This window comes from Paroedura picta, chromosome 2 (genome assembly GCF_049243985.1).
Source record: "Paroedura picta isolate Pp20150507F chromosome 2, Ppicta_v3.0, whole genome shotgun sequence".
In the NCBI taxonomy this organism is placed as follows: Eukaryota; Metazoa; Chordata; class Lepidosauria; order Squamata; family Gekkonidae; genus Paroedura; species Paroedura picta.
In genome coordinates, this window is record NC_135370.1 from 209,429 (window position 1) to 226,130 (window position 16,702).

Consider the following 16,702-nt stretch of genomic DNA (forward strand, 5'->3'; position numbering starts at 1 on the left):
GGTTGCAGAAAGGTTTCCACCAAAATATAAAAAATGAATGCCCCTACACCCACTGCACAGTGAAATGCTGCGAAGCTGACCATGGCATTCCCCTCCCCCAAGCCGCCATAGGATGGGGAGGAGCTGGGCCTGGAAGCTACGTGGGCTTGCCCTGTTGGCCTCCCACATTCCCTTGGTCTGGGGCAAATGAAGGCCCAATCCGCAGCAGGCCTGGGAGGGGGCCAGACCAGCAGCTGTGTCCTGTGGAAGTGAGGATTAGCCCTGCTTGCATATGAGCGCCCTTTTGGCCTTTTCTGCCTGTGCAGAATCAGCCTAGTCCAGCATCCTCACACAGTGGCCAAAACCTTCCACTAGAGGTCCAACAGAGCACAGAGGCCAGGTCCTTCCCATGATTAGAAGGTAAGAAGAGTCCAGCATCCTGTATCACACAGAAGCCAATTTGTTCCTCTGGCTAAGACCTTCGCCTGATGTTGCCTCCTGGCTCTGAGGTTGAGAGGCTTTGAATGTAGAGGTTCCCCTTGGACACCACAGCAAATAGCCGTTGATAGACTTATCCTCCATGAATCTATCTAATGCACTTTTAAAGCTGTCTATGTCTTTGCCATCATAAGGACATAATAAGAGAGCTGCTGGATCAAACCAGTGGTCCATCTAGTCTAGCATCCTGTCTTGCACAGTGGCCTCCAGTTCCTCTGGAGGGAAAACAACAGGGCATAAAAGCCAAACCCTTCCCTTGATGTTACCTCCTGGCTCTGGAATTCAGTGGTATAAGGACTCTGAATGTGGAGGTTCCCATCAGTCACCATGTCTTGTAGCCATTGATAGACTTAGATACAAGTTGCTGGTCTTTATTGTTATAACGATTTCTGTGAGGAATGGGTTAATGTCCTTGCAAGTGAGGACTGGATAAGGGTTATTCAATAGATTTTCTTTCTTTCCCACATCCCTTTTGCCTGATAGTAGAGTGGTTAAGAGTGGTGGCTTCTAATCTGGCAAGCCAGATTGGGTTCCCCGCTCCTCTACACTCAGCCAGTTGGGTGACCTTGGGCTCATTACAGCCCTGATAGTGCTGTTCTGACTGAGCAGTCCTTTCAGGGCTCTCTCAGGCCCATGATGCACGGAGGGGTGGAATGGCGTCCCCTAAAATCACCGATCACGCACGGCGCCAGCTGCAACCGGCCGCAGATTCGGCGCATGCCGCTGAAAAAGCCGCGTGAGCAAAACGCATAATAAAGCGGAGCTTCCGGGTGACCAGGGTGCAACCAGAAGCAGCGCCGGGGTCGCCGCGTGCATAATCGGTTACTCTGGGTTTTGCTGCCATTGCATCCCATTCCGTGCGTAAGCGGTTTGCTTCGCTTCTTCCCCCTCCACGTTTTCCATGTGACTCGAAATCGCCGTTTCGGCGGCCGTGCATAATGGGCCTCAGTCTCACCTCCCTCACAGAGAGTCTGTTGTGGGGAGAGGAAGAGAAGGCATTTTTAACCTGCTTTGAGATATATATAAATCAACTCTTCTTCTTCTGATATATTAATCAGTGTATGTAGTTTTTGCTGTTGTGGGGAAACATTCATCTGAGGCCAGAGGTCACAATAGATCGCATTATGTACTTTGCCCTTCAGAATTTAGTACTGGCTACCCAGACTTTGGATGAGAAGGGTCTTGTACAGCTGAAGGCTTCCCCCCCCCCAAAAAAAAAAACTGTTTCTGAGTCGTACCTAGTTCTTCTCCTTATACTAGTCAATCAGCAATGTATTATATAAAACATGAATCATGGAGCTCAAACATACTTGCAGTAGATCTTTTTTATTTTTCTTGTTAAAAATCATGTTCTTTCTTGGCCTAGTGTGAAATGAGTCATGCCTCTTCTTGTGATTTGTAGGCATAATTTGATCAGCGGTTCAGTTCTGGCAGGATAATTTCTGCCCGCTTATTGAAGTTGATTTGATTGATTAATTGATAGGCTGCTCCTCTCCAAGAGTGGCTCAATCATAATATTAAATATTAATCATTGAATATTTTACAAAATGTATAGTCTGCCTTTTTGCCATCACAAGGGCCACAAAGTCAGCTCACAAATCACAGAATAATTTACAGAACAAATTACAGAATAAAGAAGAAAATTGCATTTTAAAGCAATTAAAAGTTAATCACCCACAAAAATGATCCTTAAAACAATTAAAAACAGAGCGAAAATACATATGACCAAATAAAAACAGCAATTAGTTCATGGTTCAGGAAGGACGGGTCACTAAAAGAACGCCAAACAAAACCAAAAAAATCTTCAGACATTGGCAGAAGATGGCACAGGAGACAAATGTATCTCCTTGGGGAGAGAGTTCCACAGCTTTGATGCCATGACTGACAAGGCCTTCTTCTTCGTCACCACCTGCTTAACCTCAGAATAAAGGCTTACCCAAAGCAGGGCCCCTAAGGTGGCAGTAGCGGTAGGCCAGGTTTCTAAGAGAATAGGTGGGTGTTCAGGGATGTTAGTCCCAGACCATATATAGCTCTGAAGATCAACCCCAGCACCTCCAGGTGTGTCCGGAAATAAATTGGAAGCCAGTGTCACTGACCACCCCTGTGTTAGAATCTTCCTAGGCAGGTACCTGGAGAATCAGCTTGACATTGTAACACCTGGCTACTGCTTCTTCCTTTGCCTTTACTCTTCTCTCTTATAGTTCTTCTCCATAATAATAGGACATAAAAATAGGTCTTCACACGGTGGGATGCCTTGGGTGATTTCCTCTCCATGTCCCTTTGCTCTGAAGGCAAAACCAGTCTTGAAAGAACAGTTTTGTCCCTTCTAAACAGTTCACTGTCATACAGAGAGTGGGGGCTGCAATAACTTACCTCGCCTGCAGTAAGCTTGTCCATCCTTCGCTCCCAGGCAGGTTTCATGTATGAGCGGTCTTGCACATTATGACCGTGCTAAACAGATGGCCTTATCTGCTTGCCCCAGCCCCTGGATACTGAACAAACATGGATAGATGTGGGAGATTCTGAGCACTTTATGCATTTCTCATACAGCTCGGGAGCAGCATAGTCTAGTGGTGGAGGCAGGGAGTGGCAGTTCTTTCTCCCGTTAGCTGCAGCACGAGAAAACTCAGTAATGCTGCTCGGCTTCAGTGGCTAGGAAACCTTTTGCTGGGTGTAAACTGCACGGAGCTTTTATTCCAACCCCAGATCGATTCAGTCCCTGCCCTCTACACAGAAGTCGATTTCAGTTTGGATTTTGGGCGATTTTAATTTTCCTTCTGCATCAAGAAGGATTGATCCGGAGTGACCCTACCTTTATTGAGCAATATCTTGGAGTGCTGAATATCCTGAATAAAGAAAGCTCCGTGGTAGAGAACCTCTGATAGGCTACACCTGGTCATGTGACACGCTTGCCTTAAAGGAGACGCCCCTAACTTCTCTCAACTTCTGTCTGTCCTGGACTTTTCCTCCTTCCTCTGCCTTTTTCGATCCTCTCCCCCTCCCCTCCAAGAAAAGAAAGAGGCTCCCTGCCTGGCTCCTCTCCCCCCCACTTCAAGAAAAGAAAGAAAGAGCCCCCGCCCACCTTCTGAGCCTCCCTAACCACGTGCAGAAGACCTTCCTGTTTCAAAGGGGAGGAGGGGGAAGAGGAAGACCTGAGTTCAAAGCGATCTGAATTCAGCAGGATTGACAATGGAATAAACAAAGTAAGTGCAGACTCTGCCCTGCTTAGAACATTGTTTAATGCTGTCAGATGCTCAATTGGATTCCTTAAGCTTGCAAACAGAACTGTGATGCCTGCTATAAATTAATGAAAGCTTATGACACTTTTCCCATCGTAGAAGTTTGAACAAGCATTACAAATTGTGGCAGTGCTGTTCGTTCAAATGCATTTTTGTTTCAAGCAATTACTTACAGATTAATCTTATAGCATCTTGTATCTCTATGAGACGTTGTTAATTTGGTTTGCTGTGTACTTGATATATTGGCTGGCAACAAACGTCTCTATCACCGTTCTAAACATGTCAGGATCGGCCTCATAAAGTAATACACTAGCTGAAGAGAGGATATTAAAATAAAATATATGTTTGCTTGGCTGACTCACCAGATTCTTAGTAATAAATCTTAATCACATTTGCAGATGCTGTTTTAAGGATCAAGTCTCAGTCCTCTGTGTACAAAGTGGGCAAACGCTCATCTAGTCAGAAGTTGCCGTCTGCTGTTTGATTATTTCTAAGGAAATAGTCTAAAAGAAAATTTCAGTTATAGGATTTGAGCTCAAATTCAAAAGGATATGTTCTTACGAGTCCCACTGTGCCTGTGAAAGTTTGTTTACCAGTTTCCTTCCGAAGGCTTTCTCTGTGTGTCTAACACCCGACAAACGTGACCTTTTTACTGCTTTTTGCCGTATTCCAGTAACGTGGATAGTGGGTAGGCATGTTTCCTCGCTTGGACCCCTCTTGCCCAGCCACAGGACCTCCATCTTCAGAGGGTGGGACTTCAGACCACTCTGCTTCCAGACAGCTGGCTAATACTTCAGGGGGGGAATCAGGGTGGCCATCCATCAGGAGGAAGAGCTGGGTGCCATCAGCATATTGATGATATCCCAGTCCAAACGTGTGCACCAGTTGGGCAAGAGGGCACATAAAGATGTTGAATAAAATTGGAGAGAGAATGGCTCCCTGAGGGACTCCACAAGCCAGTTGGTGGTGGCTCGATGATCTCTCTTCAATAGCTACTCTCTGTCTACGATCCTGGAGAACGGAGATCAGCCACTGAAGGGCTGCCCCTCATATTCCAGCATCAGTGAGGCTGATCAGGGGATCTGATTGCCATCTTCAAGTATTTAAAAGGGTGCCATATAGAGGATGGAGCAGAGTTTTTCTCTCTGACCCTGGAGCGACGGACCAGAACCAATGGGATGAAATTAATTAAAAAGAGATTCCATCTAAACATCCAGAAGAAGTTCCTGACAGTTAGAACAGTTTCTCAGTAGAACAGGCTTCCTCAGGAGGTGATTGGTTGTCCATCTTCGGACATTTTTTAAACAAAGGCTGGATAGCCATCTGGCAGAGAGGCTGATTCTGTGAAGGCTCAAGGGGGAGGCAGATGACTGTGGATGAGCAATAAGGGTTGTGAGTGTCCTGCATAGTGCAGGGGGTTGGACTAGATGACCCAGGAGGTCCTTTCCAACTCTATGATTCTATGGTGAGCCTACAGCCATGGTGGATTCCACTGGTACAGAGGAAACTGGTGTAGGAGATGTAAAAGAGAGAAGGGCATGGAAAACAGGGCAGGGAAGGAGGGAGGCCCACAGCTGTCCTTCATTTCCCTTTTGCTCACCCACAGGTACCATTTTGCAGGTCCTGTGGGATTTGACTCTTGTCACCTCTCTTGAGGACGTCTGTAAAGCTGCAGAACGGGTATAATTTCCAGGCCTTTTAAGTTCATTGTCCCAAGTCTCTATTATCAGCACACCCCCCCCTCTTATCCTGCTGCAGCTCCCTCCGACCCTTGTCTTTCCTAGACTGCAGTATTGGGGACATAACCATACATCTAAAACCTTTGTATTTTTATACCAGATGGGTATCCGTATTGACAAACAGCAAAGGAGAAGCTTTAAGCATGGCTTTACGTGGAGAGGAAAGTGTGGGCGAAAATAGTTTAAAGGACCTTACAAAAGCTATTATCGATGACATACACAGATTACCTGGAAATGACAGTTGCTGTGATTGTGGATCATCAGGTATTTATGTACATTCAGTGTCTTTTAGGGCAGGGGTAGTCAACCTGTGGTCCTCCAGATGTTCACGGACGACAATTCCCATGAGCAAACGCTGGCAGGGGCTCATGGGAATTGTAGTCCATGGACATCTGGAGGACCACAGGTTGACTACCCCTGTTTTAGGGGACACCATTGCCAAGAGTTTTCACATAGATTCAGTATAATAGGACGCCTTACTCGGACTGGGGGCATGTGGGTTCAAATCCCTATTCTGCCATGAAGTTTAACAGAAATGAACATGTGAATCTGCCTTTTAATGAATCAATCCACTGGAGAACTTGGGTTAGTCACTCTCTGTGAGCCTATTCTACCTCGCAGGGTTGTTTTGAGGTGAAAATGGCAGAGTGGCAAACCAGATATTCTACTCTGAACTTGCTAGGAGAAGGGCAGGATAAAATTAGATTGGTGCTTGTGGCGCAGAGTGGTAAGGCAGCAACATGCTGTCTGAAGCTGTCTGCCCATGAGGCTGGGAGTTCAATCCCAGCAGCCGGCTCAAGGTTGACTCAGCCTTCCATCCTTCCGAGGTCGGTGAAATGAGTACCCAGCTTGCTTGCTGGGGGGTAAACGGTCATGACTGGGGAAGGCACTGGCAAACCACCCCGTATTGAGTCTGCCATGAAAACGCTGGAGGGCGTCACCCCAAGGGTCAGACATGACCCGGTGCTTGCACAGGGGATACCTTTACCTTTTATCAATAGTTATTTTGGCACAACGAAATAGCCACCCAAGCAATTATTTAAAAATAGCACATTCTTTTTTATCCTCTGCTTTTTTCCCCCTCTTCAGATCCAACATGGCTTTCAACTAACTTGGGCATTTTAACCTGTATAGAGTGTTCTGGAATTCACAGAGAAATGGGTGTTCGTATTTCTTGAATCCAGTCTTTAGAGCTAGACAAATTTGGAACATCTGAACTTTCGGTAAGCAATACTTTAATTTAATTTTATTTATTTTATTTATTTATCATACTTCTATACCGCCCTCCCCGGAGGCTCAGGGCGGTTTACATCATAACAAAGAACAATACATAAAACAGTCTGTAAAACATGTATAACTGATAACTAATAATTGTAACCAAAATAACAGCACAATATAACTGTATAATAATATAGTAATATAACAGGTCCAGGGCTTGTTGATGGGATTCTGAGGGGGGTGGCTTATTGATTGATTAAAATGGCTTATTTCTTAATCAGAATTGAGTAAAATTGATTAAAATGGCTATATTTAGAACACAAGTTCTGTCTGTTACCACTAATGGTAATAATAGTGTCTTTTTTTTCAGTATCAATTTGCGTGCTTTTTAAAAGGATCTTGATTCCACAGTAGTCTAAATGTGAAGTTATTAGCAACATTACATTGCATTTCTTAAGAAAAGGGTGTTTCACGTGTCTCTTGCAGTTCTGTGGGTTAGCCTGTATCGTAAGACGTTAAACAGGCATTAAGTTTCAGAATGCGGCTTTAAAAATCCTGTACCCAAAGCAAGCTCCTAATGACGCCATCTTTTGTCTCTTTCACAGCTGGCTATGAATATAGGAATCTTTAGTTTTAATTTAATTATGGAGTTGAATTTGCCAACTCCTTCTCCAAAACCTATTCCATCAAGTAACATGTACGTAACAAGATAAACATTACTCAGTAAAAGCTTTGTTACTCATCAGTCATGTGGGGTGGATGTTACCTGCTAATCAGGTGTTCTGGATCCTTGAGAAGAAGAACAACAACAACATGCTGATGAAGACTCAACAAAGCAGTCATTATTGAAGCTCCAGTGTACAACCAGGGACTATGGAGCCAAAACAAACCCCGATACTATGCTCGTTTTCCAAGAAGAGCTCTTCATCAGTGGCTCTAAATATCAGTCAGTCAGTAACCTTTTATTGGCATAAAATATGTATAAGACGTATAAAAATAGGGTTTAAAATTTCAACAAAATAATAAAATAGGCCATGGGGTTACATAACCAAACAGATCTTAAAATGATTAAATAAACTATATTTAATCATTTTACAAGGTAGGCAGCATATTATAAAAGCATCTTAGTTAAAACTCTGGCAACTAAAATGGTTACCTCTGAGTCTTTGGCAGAGAGCAGAAATTGCAAGGTCATAGATTTACTTACAGAAGGCTTGTTTCCCAGCAAAGCAACAAAGCTGTCATCCCGACACTGCTCATATAAGGGGCAATCTAACAAAATATGTGAGACAGAGTCAGGGCAGCCAGAACCACACGGACAGAGTCTCGCATGGTATGGGATATGATGGAATCTTCCCTCTATGACCTTTGAGGGGAAAGCATTCATTCGTGCCAGGAGAAAAGCTCTTCTCAGGGGTGGGACATCAAGAAGATGCAAATATGTAGACATAATATTTCTCTGCATAGTGATGCCAAAGAATGCTGGTGAGCAGACTCGAGCCCGGGTATGTATGAGTTCCTGCTGCTCATGGTCTAGTATTATCTGTTTAATAATCCGGAAGATACATTTTTCTTCCAGAGATAGTAGGGAGTTCAGATCGATGCCATTGGAGACTAATTTTTGTTCAATAGCCTGGAACCATCGAAATTTAAGAGGGTCACTTTTCAGACAAGTTAAAAGGCTGCCAGTTTCTACTCTAAAATATAGTCTTACCCAAAATTTAAAAGTAGCTATCCAGGCCCTTGTCTCTACCCTAATTTGGCCAAATTCTGCGCAAATGGCATGGTAGGAGACACAATTGGGAACCCCTGCAATTTGCCTATAGAAAGCAGATTGAACACCCTCAATAGATTTATTAAAGGCAGGAACCCATATGGGGCATCTAAACAGGAGCTGGGACATCACTTTGGCATTAAAAATTTTAATTGCTGCAGGAATAAATTGGTTACCTTTCACAGAGAAAAAGAACTGTTTTATCAAGGAAGATGAGGATTTGGCCAGATTGATAGCTCGTTGGCAGTGGGAGCGCCATTTCTGGTTATATTGGAAGGTAACACCTAGATACTTAAATGTTTTGACTTGTTCTATTGAAGTGCCTCCAATAGACCAAGTCATTGCATGCCAGCTCTTAGAGAAAACCAAAACTTTTATTTTAGCATAATTAATTATTAACTTATTATCTTGGCAATATTGGTAAAAGGTGGATAAGTATCGTTGTAAGCCAACCCTTGAATATGAGAGTATTGTAGTATCGTCGGCATACAACAATGAAGGAATATGCTGGGAACCAAGTTTTGGGGGATGACCATTAATAGTTTCCAGTTTTTTCGCTAAATCATTAATGAATAAATTAAACAAAAAAGGGGCCAGAATACAGCCTTGCTTAACTCCAATGGTCGTTGAGATCTTAGAGGTTAAGTTTCCCTTTGAAGAATGCCGGACTTGACAGGAGGTGGACACATAAAGTTTTTGGATGAGAAACACAAGTCTTGGTTCCATACCCATTAATCGCAATTTATTCCAGAGCATATCCCTATCTATCTTATCAAAGGCACTTTTAAGGTCTATAAAAGCTGTGTATAGCCTCTTACCATTTTGGGACATATATTTCTCTGCCAGGCATGAGAAATATATAAATATAATAACATTATCAATGAAATACAAAAAATATGTCTTCCTGTATAATAAGAAAGAAATACCAAACCACACAAACTCAGCATACCTTAATATAATGTATATGCTCAGCCTGTTGTACTCAACGGGATTTTCAGACAGTTTTTCTAGTGAATGTACTTCCGGCAGGCTATTTTGACTCACTGGTGACCGGCTAAAATTTTGCCTGAACGGATATCGTTTCAAAATATTCATCCCAGACAAACTAGGTTTGTGGGCTAACCTTTTTACTAGCTGACTAAACATTCCAGTAGCCTTTGTGTTCTGGATCTTGTCTCATGGTGTGAAAATATTATCGCCATCTGTGCATGTCTTCTTATGTGCCAAGCCCTGCTTCTGACTACCGCATTGCTTAAATTCAAAGGAACACCTTCTGTTTTGAATTCCAAAGAAATTCCGTGGTCTTCTGTTGCCTCCAGCCACCACTTAACCCGTTTCTGACTTGTTTGTGGTCCTCACGCTTCCAGAGTATATCTGTTTTAATGCCTTTCCTCCATCCTTTGACCCCTCCCCTCTGGCATTTCCACATGGCATGCAGGCAATTACAGGCCCCTTTCCTAAGGCAAGACCTGTGGGCCAGCCACATTTTCTGTATTGCTTGGATATGAGAAATGTTGCTTAGGGCACCATGTCTAGCCACCTGGTCAAGGTTTGCTTCGTTCCTCTAAGGGTTTGGATATATACTTTTAAAAAAATGAAATCAATACTTATCTTCTTTACCCAGGATAGTACTTTTCCTTTGGCCTTGGCAGCTAGACATTTGCATTTTTAGATAGTATAGGGAATTAGCATTATTCCAAGGATGGCCACACTGCGGCTCTCCAGAGGTCCATGGACTACAGTTCCCACGAGCCCCTGCCAGCATGATGGGAATTGTAGTCCATGGACATCGGGAGAGCCACAGTCTGTCCACTCCTGTTTAACTATACCACTAATTTGTTCTCTGATATCTTCTCTGTTATTAAGAGCTGTTTGCTGGTGCCTGTGTGATTTCTAACGGCATATTTCTCATTTTTCAGGCTTGCATGGAAAGGATTCATCAACGTCAAGTATATTGATCACAGGTTCTGCAGAAGGACCTGAGCAACTGCAGCAGCTAAATTAAATGAACTGTTTGAGGCTTTTAAGTCCAGGGATTTACTTGCCATACTACAAGTCTTCGCAGAAGGTGTAGAGCTAATGGAGCCACTGCTGGAGCCTGGACAGATAAATAATCTTAAAAAGCAAAGCTATTTAGAGAACGTTTCGAAAGATGCATCAGAACAATGTAGCTACGTAGTTCATCTCAAGATGGGCTATTGTCCATAAATAATTTACATTAGGAAAGCTGGTATGCTAGCTTCCTGAATTTATAAAAATTGGGATGTGGGTGGGTGAGAATAATTCTGTTAATGTCTTTAATCTGTTCTTTCTGAAACAACAGTTGTTTGTATCGACTAACTTAGGCTCGTCTTGTTTCTAGGAACCAGGTGAAACTGCCCTTCATGTAGCTTAGCTGACCAGACCTCACTCCATGTGGTTGACTTCCTTGTACAAAACTGGTAAAGATGATTTGTGTATATTCTATTTTGGAACTGCGGAGCCTGTTCCATGATTGTAAGACGCAATCTCTCTCGGAACGAACTTAAACATGAGAGAAGCTCTGCTAGATCATATAAGCCTTTCATTGGCTACTAGCCATGGTAACTGGGGGAACCGCCACATTCAGAGACACTTAGAGCCAGGAGGCAATATCAGGGGAAAGCCTTGACCTCTCTGTCTTGTCGTTGGCCCTCCAGAGGAACTGGAGTGAGACAGGATGTGAGTTAGCCACTGAGTGAGACAGGATGCTGGACTAGATGGACTAGTGGTCTGATCCAGCAGGGCTCTTCTGATGTTCTTATGAAGACCTCGGCCTCCATGCCCTGTTGTTGACCCTCCCTAAGAACTGGTTGGCCACCATGTGAGTCAGGATGCTGTCGCTAGGCCTCTAGGCCTGCTGTTGGCCCTCCAGGGGAACTGGTTGGTCACCCTGAGGCAGGGTGATATAGACATCGATGAATGAATGAATGAATGAATGAATGAATGAATGAATGAATGAATGAATGAATGAATGAATGAATGAATGAATGAATGAATGAATGAATGAATGAATGAATGAATGAATGAATGAATGTCTCAGAGGACTCAGAGGGTCATAAAAGCTACTGCTACTGCCTTGTTACCTGACCATCCATGCATTTTATCCAGCCCTTCCCCGAAGGCTCAGAGTGGGTAACAACATATGCAATACACAATATTAAAATTTTACAATCTAAATAAAAAGCTCAGTTTAAATCATCAAAATACAAATGCCTAAAAGTACAAAATAGGATCAAAGCCATAGTACTGGTGGTGTCTTTTCTTCTCATAGAATCATAGAGTTGGAAGGGGCCATACAGGCCATCTAGTCCAACCCCCTGCTCAACGCAGGATCAGCCCAGAGCATCCTAAAGCATCCAAGAAAAGTGTGTATCCAACCTTTGCTTGAAGACTGCCAGTGAGGGGGAGCTCACCGCCTCCTTAGGCAGCCTATTCCACTGCAGAACTAGGAAATAGAGAGAGAGAGAGAGAGAGACGGAAACACTATAAATATAATTCATCAGGTGACGTTTCAGGTGGATCAACCAATGCAGAGATGATATAAATATGATAATAAATAAATTATCTGTCATGGTGGACTAACACTGTTTTCCCGCTTTGATTCTAGTGGTAACTTGGATAAACAGACAGTGTTCTGCTCTACTGCAGTATCTATAATCAGCCTGAATGTTTGAAGCTGCTTTTGAAGGGCAAGCCAAGTATTGATATAGGTGAGCAAATTGGCTTCTATAGGATGTTTTTGATTTTTTTAATGCAATACAGGACGTTTCTTAAAGGGACATTGACTTTCAGTGGGCACTGTAGAGCAGGGGTAGTCAACCTGTGGTCCTCCAGATGTCCATCGACTACAATTCCCATGAGCCCCTGCCAGCAAATGGGAATTGTAGTCCATGGACATCTGGGGGACCACAGGTCGACTACCCCTGCTGTAGAGCTCATTGCAGAAGCTGTGTCATCCAAAAGAAACATTTTCAGGTTGGATCACAAGCTTGAAGCACTTAAAAATCTCTCTCAGGTAATTAATAAATACCTTCTTCCTTTGGGCAAATCTCTTGGTGATCTCTGAGCTCCATTTTTTCATATTTAAAATTCAGCTTTGATGATACAGAGCCACTAGTTTGTCTTTTATGTTAGTTTGTTAAAACGATCCCCATTTTACTCTCACTTTTCCAGGAAGTGAAAATCCAGGGCAGCCTCTGCAAGGTCGATTTTATTTGTACATGTTTTTTTTAAAAAGGGATTTCAAATGTCCCCCTGAAAATCCAGACATTTGCAGATTTACACACAGAGGAACGGTCCGCAGTGCCTCAGGACAGAATCCGCACTGTCCCCAAATCCATGAATCTCAGAACACTCCATTTCCCCCCCCCCCATCCCTACTCATCTACATGCCCCAGAAGACAAATCTCGTATTGTATGCTGCTCCTAAACTTGTGCACCACCATCCTTGATTTCCTTTTTTGGCCATCCCAAAGGAGCGTTCTTTGTCTTTTGAAACCATCATTTTTAATTATGGTCATTTCACAACATTTGCATTCCTCTTGTTGATCGGTAGTTTTGATTTCTGAATACGTTGGAGCTGCAAAGAATCAGATAATACAACCAAATTATTCTGGGGAAACATTGGCCTGTGGTTAACCATAGTTGGACCGTCCTTTCATCTTATTCCTTTCTGTTAGCTTTTCAGACTATTGCATTCCGTTAGCATTTTGCAGCACAGTTTGAATAACCGTTTTAACTTACTTAAATGTACTAGTAAGCCGAACTGGAGAGACACCCCTGGATGTGGCTAAGCAACTGAAAGCAACAAAGTGTGAAGACTTGGTAAGAAAAAACAGCATTGTACTTCGTTGTTATCTGGGCTGCATGATTCATCTTACGGTTCTTGTGTTTTCAGATGTCGGATTTTCTCATGCTTGCTCGCAGTCACTTCTGCCTGCATGCGTGTGGTGTGCATGTTGTTCCAGTCACATAGCCAGAAAGGCATACTGTGTTGTTAATTTCAAGAGTGGTGTTGATTTTTTTTTGTACCAAAAATTTGGAACAGCTGTTTTGTTTGTTTGTTTGTTTTCAGTGTTTTTCCATGTGTTACTGTAGCCTGATTTTTTTTCCCCATTCCTGCCATGCTGCTTCAGTGTTAACTCATCCTTGTTTCTTTGGTTTTACAGGTGCGTCTGGCCCACCTTCAACTCTTCCTATAGGCACTCAAACTGCTAGCGACAGCTCCACCCTGTCTAAGAAGAGGCCCCCTCCCCCACCCCCTGGACACAAAAGAACCCTCTCTGACCCGCCAAGTCCACTACCTCATGGACCCCAGAATAAGGTCCAAATTCTTGGGGGTGAGTTTTAAAATGCTTCAGAAAGAGAACATGGAGAGGTGTATAAATATATGTGTTTGTGTGTGTATAGATCAATATTGTTATGTAGATAGATCTTGTTAGTGGTGTAGGTGTATATATGAATATAATGAATCGCCTGAGCTCAGTTCCAATTTTGCACCAGGATCCGCTGCAAATGGAGTGTGGAGTATTCAGCACACAGGAAGCGAAAACAAGCAAGCAGATCTAAGCCACGGTTTTCCAAAACGGTTGAGAAAACCACGGTTTGACTCTAAACCTGGGTTAGAACGGAAGACAGTGTGGCCTTTCATTTCAATTGAATCACTTGCTGCTAATTATAAATTGCCCATTCTGACAAACCTGCTGGCTTTTTCTGTGCTAGTCCAAACCATTCTAGTTCCATTTGTTTCTGCCAGTGGTAAGACCCAGAAGGAAATTGTGTCTCTGTGTAGCAGAATTTTGTTTAGTAGCAGAGCTTTGTTTAGTTTAATAAGAATTTTCTTTTTGTAGCAGAGAATAGGAAGTTCAGCCTGTCTGCATAGAGTTGTAAATCTTCACATGTCCCTTCTTAAGGTTCAGCCAAGTCTGTAGAGAGCTGTAAATATTCACATGAACCTTCTTGAGCAACTCCTAATACGTTTTGGAAGCTGGATGCGGGAGCACTGCTGTGTTAAGACCATTGTCTCTCCCTTACTGCATTATATCTTACGTCTCTGCTGAAAATGTCCCAGGTCCCGAGCTAGAGGGCAGGCTGTTGTAGAAGGCAGCAGAAGTTTTTTCTGCACTTTTTACCAAAGAAATCTCTCGACTTCTGAAGGCCACCATGGATTAAATTCCTGTGCAAAAAAATAAATAAAGTATTTTTCAGGTCAGGTCTATCGGCCCCCCCAAAATTCAGTATTTTCAAATAGAAAAGGAATTGTTGTATTCTATGTGGCCTGTTTCGCACACAGATGCCTCTGGAATGGAACACACATTGAGGATGCTCTGCGTCTGCTGCTTTGTCTTTAAGCAGCTTGCAGCATCTCACAGTTTTTACTGCATGGCTACAGACATTTTTGTACAGTGGCATTTTGCATAGTGACACCCATCATGCTTTTTTTTGCACATGAGGCCTATCTGTAGTGCCTGGTCCTCAGTGGTTGTCAGGAGCTAATTGAATTCCTTCCATCAAGGTTGGATTTACTGCTAATTGGCTTTGACAACAGTATTTCTTGTGATCTGTATATTCCCTGTTTTGTAGTCAAAGGAGGTGATACAAAAAAAAAATGCACACAAAAAAATGGTGAAAGAGCATTGAGTATTTCCAAAAACTGACATCTTTGCTGATAGATTCAAATGGGTAGCCATGTTCGGTCTGAAGCAGCAGGAATATCATTGGCTTGTTCCCCTCTTTCTCCCTATGGGTGATCTCCAGTCACAATTACATGTTTCTGCCCCGCAATAACAGCTAGACAATTAATCAGTGTTTTGGACTAACTACCCTTTTCTCCACCCCCAGGGCTGAATGTCTGGAAGGAGGAGGAAGATAAACCGGAGTCTGGCACAGAGGACCAACCTTGAGAAGGAGGGCACAGTTCTTTTTAATTTTTTAAATGTTTACATGTTTAATGTTAAAGATTATACTTGTTTTTATTAAAGTTTGTATTTTATTGTTCTTAAAACCACTCAATATTTCTTGATTAAATGCTAACATGGTACTTGAGTGTACATGGGTCCATAGGTGGGGAGAGACAATCTCGCCAGGGCCTGCACTATCACTAACTCAAGAACACATAAAGGGTTATGGTTTTTGGTTTATAGTTTAGTTTTTGGTTCAAGCCGTGGCAAGGGGGCTTGCGTAGCTCTGTGAAGCTATGAACTATGCCGTGCAGGGCCACCCAAGACGGACAGGTCATAGCTGAGAGCTCTGACAAAAGGTGATCCACTGGAGAAGGAAATGGCAAACCAGTATCTTTGCCATGAAGATACACCCAATTAAATGCAAAATTCCAGAGAATAGCTAGAAAAGATAAGAATGCCTTCTTAAATGAACAGTGCAAACAAATAGAAGAAAACAGGACCAGAAAATTAGAGATATGAAGACAACATTTCATGCAAAGATGGGTAAGATAAAGGACCAAAATGGTAGGGACCTAACAGAAGCAGAAGGGATTTAAAAAAGGTGGCAAAATTATACAGAAGAACTATACAGGAAGTTAACATCTATGATAACCACAATGGGGTAGTCACTGACCTGGAGCCAGACATCCTGGAATGTGAAGCCTTGGGAAGACTGAGCAACAGTAAATTGAGAAAGGAGTTCGGCAAGGCTGTATACTTTCTCCTTGCCTATTTAACTTTTACGTGCAGCACATCATGAGAAAGGCGGGGTTAGATGAGTCACAAATTGGGATCAAGATTGCAGGGAGAAATATCAACAACCTCAGATATGCAGATGATACCACTCTAATGGCAGATGGTGAAGAGGAACTAAAGAGCCTGTTGATGCGGGTGGAGGAGAGTGCAAAAGTTGGCTTGAAACTCGACATCAAGAAAACTAAGATCATGTAATCCAGCTTTCTCAATTCCTGGCAAATAGATGGGGAAGAAATGGAGATAGTGACAGATTTTATTTTCCTGGGCTCCAAGGTCACTGCAGATGGGGACTGCAGCAAAGAAATTAAAAGACGTTTGCTCCTGGGGAGGAAAGCTATGGCAAATCTAGACAGCATCCTAAAAAGCAGAAACATCACCCTGCCAACAAAAGTGCGTTTAGTCAAGTCTTCCCAGTTGCCATGTATGGCTGTGAAAGTTGGACCATAAGACAGGCCGAGCGTCAAAGAATTGAGGCTTTTGAACTCTGGTGCTGGAGAAGACTCTTGCTAGTCCATTGGACTGCAAGGCGAACAAACC

General features: G+C 43.0%; 1 long non-coding RNA gene across 4 annotated transcripts; it reads left to right on the top strand.

The window, feature by feature from the left end:
* The first annotated feature begins 2,078 nt into the window (after window positions 1-2,078).
* LOC143828961 (uncharacterized) lies at window positions 2,079-15,868 on the top strand. Of its 4 annotated transcripts, none has more exons than XR_013227954.1 (7): window positions 2,079-3,680; window positions 5,556-5,719; window positions 6,545-6,678; window positions 8,633-12,178; window positions 13,225-13,292; window positions 13,637-13,807; window positions 15,309-15,868. It is a non-coding gene; the product is annotated as an uncharacterized LOC143828961 (long non-coding RNA). The 4 variants fall into 4 exon arrangements; XR_013227955.1 differs by lacking the exon at window positions 15,309-15,868 and having other exon boundaries at window positions 8,633-10,888; window positions 12,076-12,178; window positions 13,637-15,173; XR_013227953.1 differs by lacking the exon at window positions 15,309-15,868 and having other exon boundaries at window positions 13,637-15,173.
* Window positions 15,869-16,702: the final 834 nt, after the last annotated feature.